We start from the raw sequence: 12604 nt of genomic DNA on the forward strand, positions 1-12604 counted from the left end.
GGTTATTCTGAGCAAGAATAACCCCGTTTCTACAAATGTATGATGACGAGGCATTGTCATATGTCGATGACATCTATCTGACAGACGAAGACCTGGATAGGCACTTGAACAATGACCATTATATTGGGCTTTGCCTCTGAGGGATACAAATTAAATTTCAAGAAATCTAGAATTGCCCTCCTCAATGTCTTTTCTCTAGGATATGAACTTTCAAGTGAAGGTAAAATCTTGGCAGCTAACTTTTCAGAAAAGTGTGCACTGCTCCAACCTCTAAAAACATAAAAAAATGTACAGTTGATTCTAGGTTTCCTAAATTTTGGAAGAACTTACATTCTAAATTTTGCAGAAAGGGTTAAGCCACTCGGGTGATGGGTGGGTTAAACATCAGCGCTTATTAAACAATTTGCCATGAAGTTCTCTAGGGGGTGTCACTCCATATGAGGTCCTATTTGGGAGAAGAATGAGGTTCCCAGAACGAGGGTCCGAGATCTTGAATGTAAAGGCACAGTGGTGGAAAATAAACCATTTGATATCCAAGATCGTTTGGCTGTTTTACAGGACTTAAATGAACTAAAACTGGAACAAAGCAACGTGTTCCTGAAGCAAACCACCACTAGGGAAAATCCAGCCGTCCTAGCAAGGCCTGTCTGGATCCCAAAGCTTGGGGATCTAGTCACAGAGAAGATCATGGATAAGAAGGAATTTGGGCCTTCTTGCAGACAACCATTACTTGTCCTTGCCATGGCCGGTAAAAAGGAGAAAAGATTTGTGTCAATCGACTACATCAAACCACGCTATGTGATCAATACTGAACAGTAGGCCATGTGGACTCCGACCAAGTAGCAGACGCGCTACTCTAGCTACTATTCAAGAGGTTCAAACTGAAAGACTCATCACCTTTGAGGAGTCAGAAGTGAGAAATGAAGGACTGAGGACCAATGCTATGGAACTCGTTCCTCTTGAAACCCAAATAACAGTTTGTTCTGATACACCTGTCTACACCAACCTAACACATGATCAATTGGTTCTAGCAATGAATCCTGAGGCAATTCCAACCATTGACAGAACTACATCTGGCTATTTTATTAACTATGATATGTTTTCTGAGGATCCCAGCGAACCTGAAACGATGCCAGCACTAAGAACTTTCAAAGAACAAGCAGCAGACTTTTTTCATCTCCTGAAAAAGACTTATGTGGTTTCACATGGATTGAACAATGGATTGTTTTGGGAATATTTTTCTTTCTGCGTTGGCTAGCTTTAGTAATGACTATGATTATACTGATAAATGGAAGATATATTCAAATAGACACAGCAAGTAAATGAGTGAACTTACTTCTGAAACCACACTAATCATCCCATCGTGAAGCAAGAGACTTGTCAGTAGTGAACATCACAGCCGTTCCCGCACAAGTATATGACATATTCGGCCCATCAGAACTTTTGAAGATTCCACACTCATTTAAAATTTCATTAAGTGACTTTATTACTTCTAGTACCTTTTCTGATGAATGGGACTTCGAGACTGTTAATAACATGATGTCTGATCTAGAAAAATCAGCTGCATTCACTAATCATGAATATTTAGAGGGTTCATCAGACTATAAACTGCTTTATTGTTCTAACCACTATGGTCATCATTTCTTGCATAATATCTGCAACACATAATAATTTATTTAAAGTATAACCAATGGAAACAATGTCCGACACCTCCAAAGGGTAGTTCAAAAACGTTTGCAATGAAGCTTTCCATATTTTTCAAATATTTTATTTAAAAAATGTGAACAAAACAGGGATGAAAAATATGTAAACCAATACAAAACAGATCTATTCTGCAGCCTTTATTACCCAACTGTCTAGACAGGGTTTCGACTTTTGGAAAGACACAAATGACACAAAATCTGTCTGGGGTACAACAGATAGTCAAGTGCACGGGACAGAAGCTTTGTTTAGAGCATGTATCATCCCACAGCAAATAATGTTTATGAATAACACTGTCCAACAAACGTCTTGCCTTGGGTTAGCCAAGATCAAAGACATGAACACTCCATCCATACCTGCAGCTGCCAGTAATAGCACTACACAGGGGGAGGTCAACATACATAGTATTTTTTATCACAACAGATCAAATTCTGAATGGAAACAATGGTTGCTCTGGCCCATAGACACAAACAACTGTCAAGAATGATTCCTGAGCAAAACACAGGGTTTCACTATCAATAGGCCAGACCCACGCTATATTCAAAGACAGCATCCAGGGGTAGTAACAACATACAGTGTAGGAAAATTATGCCTTGATTGGCTCCAGAAATCTACACTAGAGTATGTGAAACTACACTTATCTTTACTTAAAGAAGACACAGACCTTAGGGATTTCTTGCTAGGTCCAAGAAAAACGCTTCAACCACGTTTCATATAAGCCGGTATCTACGCTGCCTATAATGAAGTATGGAAGATTATCCAGGCAGAAACTGCAGAAAGAATATGAGAAATTGATCATATTAATTTAGAGAAATCTCTTGCTGTAGTCGACAATGGGTTAACGACTCTGACATCCAGGACATATTCTTTGAGCAACATTGTATCCTCAGCCATAGACATTATGGAACAAGACTTGATCATGCTGCGACGAGGCCAGTCTCAACTATGTTCTATTTTGCTATTAGGCTGGACGCTACAAAACGTGCATGCAGGCTAGGTGCCTTGGCGTTTAATCAACACAACGTCACTGTTTTCAGAATTCAATCTCACTGAATTTGATAATTGTATCCTTATGCGGTGGGACCATACTTGCAATATGGATGCTATTTAGACCTACCTCTCTGTATAGATCTATTGGTCTGTATATTCAAATATTAGGAACAATTTCAGTGTTCACGGATACCCTTTCTCTACGTTACATTTGGATCTCCTGTTCCTAACCCGACAAGATGATCGCGCCCATCAAGAACTACGCCATCTCTTCAGATTGCTTCCTTTATCACGCTGCTCCTCTGAAGACGTTTTTGATCTGTGATAAGCCCTGAAGAAGTCCCTCTTAGGGATGAAACGCGTCAGCTATATATGGTGTCTCAATGTTCCACTATGAAATAAAAGAAACCAAATTGAAGAACTCTGATCTTCTTCTGAATCATTTCTAAATATAGACCAAAATCTCAACTTGTTTTACGTTAAATATCTGTGGTGCATCTGTGCTATTCTTAACTCACTGATAAACAGGTCGAACTGGCACAGAGGGGAGCAAAGTATACAGTGCTGAGCATTGAAAAACTGGAAAAGTTGTCATTTACGGTATCAGAAAAACCAGCTACTGAATGGATCATTAATGGCAAAATAACACTGCCTGTTACAACTTTCCATTTTCAGAATTGCCTAAAAAATATACCAGCAGGCAAATATGAAAGGTTGGGTTAAGAATACATCAAGACATCCTGGGATTTACCTTACACACACAGATGTTGGAGTGGGGGTCATGAAGTGTTTCTTAGAGGTACACACTGTGAAAATGCACTAAGCGGTTCTGTCCTTTGTCAGGGTATTAATTTGCATGAGGCTTGTTAATGGTTTCAATGTAAATTTGTCCTGTCACCTGCAAGGTTTACCAGCTGCAGGGATTAATCCAATTTTTTTACAACTTTCAAATGGAAGTTACATTATGTTGAATAATCACAGCTGCTGTGGAATGTTGCCAGGCATTCCGTATCTAGTAACGGTTTCTTCCAGGGTCACTTGCTATATGCAAGTCTTGTTCCCAAAACTAGACAAAAGTCAGGTAGTCGCCTTTATGGCCTTCACTGAACATCTCTTCTATACACATTGATACTTTAAGCTGAATGAAAGCCATTCTTTTACAACAAACCGTGCCTTTGACCTCGGCCAAAGAAACCTATGATCAACAAATTGCAAGGACTTTGGCTGAGATAGACGCTCCGTTAAGTACAAACTGCCCTGCACATTTCCCAGAAATGTTGGGATGTATCTTAAACATGTCTGATAGGGGTGGTATTTGCATGTATTTATGAACGTATGTTTAGGACTGTTAACACCTTTTCAAGCAGTCCTCGGAATCATTCCAAACTTCGTGCACTTGTGTTTGGTGGTCTGCCTCTAAGTCTAGCACCTTCTGCTGCACTATGGCAAGCCAATCCACCCTTGGCACTCCCAGCACAGTAGAGAAAGTTCTCCTGGAAAGGAAGTGTTGTGAGCGCATAGAACAACCTTTGGGTTTACCTCGTCTACGAGAAATAAATACCACATGGTTTCTGTCATTCAGACCAATCTGGAAAGATTGCATCTTACCTGTTCTATGCTGCCTGCCTGGCAGTGAAGAATGCATGCTAGACGTCTGTCTAATGCTCCCATCAGTCGTGCCAACGGATATCGATACTCTGCTGGACCCGATAACGGCCCATGCTCTGTGTTGTCCCCAGAGGCTACCAATCCTGATGATGGCCTTCATTGAGATCTCACAGATGCGAATTGCTACTGCTGAGGTACGAGAGGAAACAACAGGCACGCAGGTAACATTGGAAATGGACATTGCCGATGCTTCCAATGCTGAAGGCGATGCTTCTCATCAATGTGCGGATAATCAGCACAGACTGTACCGGGAAAACTCTGGATTTGGCCTTCATTAAAAAAAAAAGGCAAGATTTGGAACTTTTTCCTATGATTACTTTTTTTTCTCCAAATTTGTATTTTTCCTTTTTTGGCAAAGTAATCTGCTTACAGTAAAACTATTCATAGAGAATTGATTTCTTTGGACACTTACAGAGACAAATTGTCATCTTGTCAAGTTCATTTATGTAACCTGACATGAACTGGTTTCAAACTTTTTCTTCTTTAATTAAGAACCATTTCATCATGTATATATATTTATGTGCATTCATTTAACATTCACTATAACTGTATGCTTAAAATGAAACTTAGCTTTGAATATGTACAGTACATTTGCATTCCATGCATAGCCACTATTTTAGGAGACATTTTTTAGTATATGCTTTTAGATATGTTTTAGTGAATCATGTGATACTCTATTTTACATTTTTATCATGTTTAGCATTTAGCATTTAGTAATGCTGTTGTAGCAAAATTGGAGTGGGTGTTGTGTTGATTTAGATACCCATACATAGGTTTCCCGAATCATGTCCTTATACAGGCACAATTCACATTGCCCTTATTTAGGCATTGAATCCCAGTCCTTATTTAGGCATTGGCCGTGCAATCCAAATACAGGCATGGTCAACTACATCCAGCTATCCCACGTCACAACGAGTTCTTAGAAACCAGACACTTAAGCCATTGGGACATTCCTTGCTTAGAATATTGATTTCGCCAAGAACTCATTTATTATGCATGAACAGCTATACCCTAAGGGTTCATTCATGACGTCCTCCTCTGCCTGACTTTACGTCAATGCTAGCATTCCTAAGTACCTTCCATGTATAAATATTCCTTCACTTACCATAGCAAACCACAGCTGCATACTTGCACGGGTGCGGTTCCATGCTTGCACGGCTCCCCATGGCAAGTCCGGGAGGAATTTGAGTTCCCTCCCGAAAAACTGACCAGACGCTGTCCTCCCTGCTCGTAGAGATTCCAGCTGCCAGTGTTCTGACTCCCTTCGCAGGGTGTTGGAGTTTGAGATCCGGAAAGAGATTCTCACCTCTCTCATTCTAAAGGTATGGAGCTGGCTAGAACCTAGAGGGACTCTTGGCATACACACTATAGCATGCCATACTATAGAAAACAACACCTACCTCGTACCTCACTTAGGTTAGGTACACTGGGGTAGAACTATTTAGAAGCACCAGACAAGTATTCACATTTTAGTCTGTGTTATTTATGTATGTTTATATAAATATATGTCATAGATAAAAGACCATCCTATTGCAGTATTATTTCTTCTTAATGCTCATGCTGTACATTTTATATCTTGCATACTGTCTTACGATCGTAACAGCTCATATCTCTTGCATGAGAAATAAGACTGTTCAATAAATCGTTTTATTGAAACGCCTGCCTATTCTTTCTGTGTAACTCGGCAGAAACGAAGCATGCACGATTGACTGAGTGAACTGTTATGTATTGTTTCCACGATTCTGAGACTGTTCTGATTCTAAGGGAAACAAAGTTGTCATGTTTATGCGGGTGTCAGAAACTAATCCCTTCTCGTTCCTTTGAGAAGTTTCTAGTGACCTCTGAGATAGCTGGCTCACACAAGGAATTACGTTTAATGTACTCAATAGGAGCATACTGACCTCAGTCCTATGCAAAGACTATAGTGTATATTATTCCAATGCACAGAGCCTATAAGGGAAATTGGAACTACACTACACTTGGTTAAGGATTCTAATACCTTTCTCTCTTTTCAGGGTACATTTTGGAAGAGACGATTCTTTGTGGCACTCAATGTGGAGACATCTTTAATCACTGCTTTTTCAAATGTTAATACCTGATCTTGTATAAAATGGGTTGGATGGTTAAAAGTGGACCTTGGTTGGATGTCACTATTCATGGATTCCGTGTCAATGGTGATACTGTCTTCTTCTTTTGCTTTGAAAAAGAAGTGGTGTTGAATTTTCCTAAAAAATTGGACCAGCTCATACTGAATTTGAAAAGAGTCACCACTGTAAGTGGGGACAAATCCCAGTCCCCTGTTAAGTACTGCTTGTTCATCCATTGGGAGTGAACGGTAACTCAAGTTAACAAATAAGTTGTTGTTTCGGTGCTGGTTCCTGCTTGTTAAGGGCCTTTTTTCTTGCTGCATGTGATCTGCGGTAATGGTGGAGGGCTCTAGTGCACCTGTGCCTGCTGTCTTCTTCTCCTTCCTCGGGAGCGTCCGTGGCCAGATGCTAAAAAATACTTTTTTGTAAAGAAATTAAGGTTGTGGATTGTAAGGCAGCATTTGCGGATGAAAGGGTGCATCAGAAATGCTCCAGGGGACTGGAAGCCACCATTGTGCTTGTTGGGGACCTTGTGGACCATTTCTCCACTGTGATTTTTTTGTTCAGGCCCGACCTCTAGTTTGTGGTCCACTCTGGTTTGAAGAATCCGAATAACTCAACCAGCCATCTGAACCAGAAGAAGAGTAGTTTGAACCATAGCGTTTATCCCTTTTGTTAAATTCTGGTGGCACAAAATTATCATTGGTGTATGAATATACCTTTTCAAAAGAGAAAAGGGCTAGATATTTTTTGAATTTTTCAGTCTTTGTTATCAAAATCATATCCTTAAACTCTTTGGATGATTTGTTAGACTCCTCTAGATTCTTTTTATATAGAGTGGCAGATCTAGTGGTTTTAATATGTCCATCTAATGTTTGAATCTCAACTAAGATGGTGTCCGAGATACGCTTGGCCGTGCTAAAGATTAAAATAAGTCAACTGCACGTGCATTACCATGATATCAGCAATCAATCCTTAAGAAATGCTTTATCTTGAAGAAAAAGCCTTGGTGTGTTCGTAACAAGTAGGCCTGTGGGGGCACAATGACCTTGAAGGTACTCAGTCATGATCACCCCATAAATCAAGGCAAAATAGTGTGATTTCGCTCCGTACATTTTGGTCACAAGCAAACCGTGGCCCGCAATGGAGATGTTTCACGACCAAGCTAGTACGATGCCCGATTCGGACAGCCAGTTCGAGTCAGAGCGTCTGGCTCGCCATAGCTCCCGGAGTTGGACTTAAGGGGTCCGCAGCCTTATGAATCGGACACAGGGGGAGGCCCATGGGTCTCCCCAACACAGGCATGTACAGTGCGGATGGCACCGACGCGAACCCACTGTAGGGGGCGCACTTGTCCACGACGTACCCATTCAGTCAATGGGAGCCCATGTATGTGTAGTACGACCGGCTCCCATTGACTTCTATAGGAGTTCGACTGAACTGAGTCCGACAGCATACAGCTGCATCATACTCGCCCGGTCGGACTGCAGATGTCCGGATCGGTTGGAAAACACCCCGGATCCGGCTTGGTCGGAGTGCTTTCTGACCCAGATCAGAATCGGCCCCTAAATAGAATATCCTATTCACAATGAAGATATTGTAACTGTATCTTATATTGGATTTCTAATGAATATATATACAAAGCATCTCAGTTTTGATGATTTTTTGGTCCAATGGATTTAATTTGGAATTGAATAATTTGTTCACAAGTGCCATTATAGAGATTGACTCCTCTAATATAGGCATAACTAAAAATGTCCCATTGAATAATCTTAAAAGTATCTTCAGATTTATTATTTGGAAACAATCAGAAATTATAGATAACAACTAGTGTTTATTTGTATTAGAGAGGACACTATCAGTAATTAATTTAGGTTATGATCTGAAGTAGGTATGAATTCTATTTTGGCATCTGCGATCGCATACCATAAAGTTTTAGAAGAAAGTAAATAATCAATATGTGAATGTGTAGAGAATGCATTGGAGATGAAAGAGAAGTTTGTAACAGTGATCAATTCATTTTGCATTATGCAAGCTATATGACTTTGTAGGATGACATTTAACAGTAGTCATTCAATCCAACAGTGGGTTTGAAATCAAATTAAATTCACCACCTATGAAGAGAAGTACATTCCCAATATTAAGTACTTTTGCAGATATTGATGTCAAAAAATTGGAATCATATTGAGATGGAGCATAAATGTTAGGCACACTAAGAAAGCATTCATCAATGTGGATGTGAGTATAAGTATACCACCCTTCAGAATAATTTTTGTGCTTAAGAATAGTAAACTGGAATGTATGAGAAAAAAGAATAGCCATACCATTTTTCAACCCTTGTTCTAGGGAAGAAATGATAGTAGTTACTCACGTTTTTGTTTGCTGGGTAACATGAACCCTTAACTTTCAGGAGACATTTTTTTAACTTTATCCAATAGACATGCGAATGTTTCATTCTAAAAGTATAGGGAATGTAACAAAAAATATGGGTATATAGAGAATCATTAAAAAAGATGCCTACATAAAGTGACAAATAAAATGTATAAGACATAGAAAACAAACAAGACACATATAAAGTGGAATACTCAAAACTTGGAACAATGGGACTAATAAGGTACAATCAAATAGAGAGGTTCAGCTCCACAATAGCTTTATAAACAATAGAAATATAGAACAGTTATTTGCCTAAAGGACATCATGTACTATACTAAGTAGGAAACAAAGTCGGCAGGTAAAGACAGGGTTTGAATACATAGGGGGCTGATTACCCATCCTAGCGGAAACTGGACCGACCGCTAGACATGCGGCAGTCCCGCAGCCCTGAATAGGAGGCAACCGCTATCCTGGCGGTCGCATTCTGCATTTTTGATATTGCTGCTATTGCTGCATACAGCAGCACCCGCCGCAATGACAAAATGGCATGTTGTGCATTTGCATGCACAACGTGGCAGGCTCCGCGCAGTGCCTGCCACCTTGTGCATGCAAATGAAGGGGATTACCATGGGAACCCCCCAAGTGCAACCCCCATCCCTCTTGGATACGTGGAAGGATAATCTCTTGTTGAGATATTTGGCTATGATGTTGTTGAGGGATTTGTAGGCATGGGTGAGGAGTGTGAAGGTAACCCCCTTCTCGACGGGGAGCCAGTGGAGATCTTGCAGGTGTTGAGTTATGAGTTTGTGGTGCGGAGTCCCAAGGACGAGCCTGGCAGCAGCGTTCTGGAGGGTCAGCAGCCTGAAAAAGAGAGTTCTGTTGATTCCGGTGCACAGGGCATTGCCGTAGTTCAGTTTTCTGGTTATGAGCACATGGGTGATGGTCTTTCTGCAGTCGGGGGATCCATTTGAAGGTCTTGCAGAGGATGTGCAGGCAGTTGAAGCTGGTGGAAGTGACGGCATTGATCTGACTGTTAATGGAGAGGGAGGTGTCGAGGATGAGACCGAGGTTTTGTGCGTGGTCAGTAGGAGTGGGTGAATTCCAGAGGGCAGAGGGCCACCAGGTTTTGTCCCAGGTCGAGGTGCATGGTCTGAGAATGTGGGCCTCGGTCTTCGCAGAGCTGAGCTTCAAACAACTGTCTTTCATCCAGGCTGCCACATTCTTCATTCCTTCCTGGAAGCAAAGTCTGTTATCTTCGGGATTCTTCATGAGTGAGAGGATGAACATACAATGCTGAGCTTATGCTGTCTTACGATGGCAGCGAGGGGGGTCATATAAATGTTGAAGAGCGTTGTGCTGAGTGATGATCCTTGGGGTACTCCGCAGTTGATATTGGTGGGTTCAGAGAGAAAGGGAGGTAGTCTGATCCTCTGGGTTCTATTGGAGAGAAAGGATCGGATCCAGTTGAGTGTGACTCCTTGTATCCTGTGTCATGAAGACTGGCTGCGAGGGTGCAATGAGAAACAGTGTTGAATGCTGCAGAGAGGTCTAGAAGGATGAGGGCCATGGTGTGTCCCTGGTCGAGTAGCATGCGGATGTCGTCAGTGGTGGAGAGGAGGGCAGTCTTGGTGCTGTGGTTGCTGCGATATCTGGACTGGGAGGCGTCTAGGATGGAATTCTCTCTGATGAAGGTGGTCAGCTGGGCGTTCCCGAGTCTCTCTGTGACTTTGGTCGTGAAAGGGAGGAGAGAGATGGGTTGGTAGTTTTTCAGGTCAGGAGGGTCGGCTGTGGGTTTCTTGAGGAGGGGTTTAACCTCCGCCCGCTTCCAGTCATCTGGAAAGATGCCGGATCTGAGAGAGACATTGATGGTCATTCCAAGCTTTGTGCTATGGTGGCAGCGGCCCTGTGGAATATGTGCAGTGGGCAGGGGTCCGTTTGGGCTCCTGAGTGGGTTTTCTTCATGGTAGTTGTGATGTGTTCGACTGTGGAGGGGTTCCAGGTCATGATGGTCAGCTTTTCGGGTGCGTTGGGGGGAGGCGTGGTGTCCGGCGTCTGTTTGCTGAAGTTGTCATAGAGGGCCTTGATCTTCAGATGGAAGAATGAGCTGAGCTTGTCACAGAGTTCCTGGGAAGGTGTGACATCAGTGGCTTCGCTGGGTGCTTTTGTGAACTGCTTTATGACGTTGAACAGTTCCTTGGCATTGGTCGCGCTGGTCTGGACTTTGTCTCCTATGAAGGTCAACTTTGTGTCTCTTATGCGCTGGTGGTAATCCTTCAGGGCGCTCCTGTGGTTGTTCCGTGCTTCCGTGGTTTTCTGGTTTCGCCAGGTTTTCTCTAGGTGTCTGCAAGAGCGTCTGGCTTCATGTAGTCATGTGGTGAACCAGATGGCCTTCAGAGGGTGTTGTTTGGCGGGCTTGCGGAGGGGTGTGAGCTTGTCTGCGCATCAGGAAATCCAGCGGCGAAATTTTGTGGCTGCGAAGTTGGTGTCCATAATGGCATTCGGGCGATCTTGGAGGAGGGTGTTGATGAGGAGTTCCTCTTTGATCTTGCTCCAGCTCCTTCGTGGCGGTCGAGGGGCAGGCTTGGGTGTGGTGGTGGTGTTGAACGTGAAATGGACGCAGTGGTGGTCTGTTCAGAGGGGCAGTGTGGTTTGGCTGAAACAGGTGTTAGATCCTCCCGCAAAGATTGGGTCGAGGGTGTGTCCAGCTCTGTGTGTGGGCATGTTGACAGCTGCTTCAGTCTGAGGTTGGCGAGGTTGTCGAGGAGAGTGATGGAGTCGGGGTCGTTGAGGTTGTCGAGGTGGAAGTTCAGGTCCCCGAGTAAGATGTAGACCATGGAGGTGATTGTGTGGGGTGCCACGAGCTTGGTGATGGTGGTTGTGTACTGGGTCTGAAGTCCCCGCAGTCTGTAGATGAGGGTGCCGTGCAGCATGGTCATGGGGCTGGTCTGGATCTGGAAGTTGAGGTATTCTGTGTTGGAGTGAGGGTCACTTGTGCTGCAAGTGGAGAGTCAGAGGAAGATTTTGTGTGCGATGGTGAGTCCTCCTCCTGGGCGGTGGGACGGTCCTTTTCTGGATCTTGTAGCCGCTGGGGATAGCAGTTGCGATGTCAGGCCGGAGGTGGTTCAGACACCCAATAAGTCACCACACATGCACTCTGACATTCATCTATGTACTCATATATTTATCTATCCATTCACTGACTCATTTTTCCATTCACCGGATTATAAAATCTCAAATAACACCCAAACTCAACAAAGTGTGCTATAAAATTAAGAAAAATACAGTTAGAAAAAACATGCTCTTATCTAAATATGAAGGAATTGTGCTTGCAGTAAATAGCAAAGGAGAACATGTCTGCTTCGTTTAGGTATTGCAAATAGTCTAGTATTCTTTTAAATTTCAAGCATGGCTGCTTCAGAACCACTGTGTTGGCAATCTTAGGAGAGTAAAATAATGATACACTTTACACTTCACCTTTGAGGTTGGGTGCTCCTGACCTCATGGCACCGGAACATGCTGATTCCCGATTGAATGGATTATATAATGTGGGACTTTACATTTTGGCCTTCTGAAAATTCCTGACTGACTCCTCCATGTTATGGAGTACCTCATCCATATCACTTGGTCACCTCATCACTTGGAAACTACAATGGTGTTAATTTATATGTGCTCTCTACATTTGAATGATGTAATTAGGCATATATTTCTGTTGTTCATAAGGATGACCCTGCATTATTAATGGATCGAAACGTTGTCAACCTAAAACACTCTGACACTCTAAATAT

Source organism: Lissotriton vulgaris, chromosome 7, assembly GCF_964263255.1.
Source record: "Lissotriton vulgaris chromosome 7, aLisVul1.2, whole genome shotgun sequence".
NCBI classification, from domain to species: Eukaryota; Metazoa; Chordata; class Amphibia; order Caudata; family Salamandridae; genus Lissotriton; species Lissotriton vulgaris.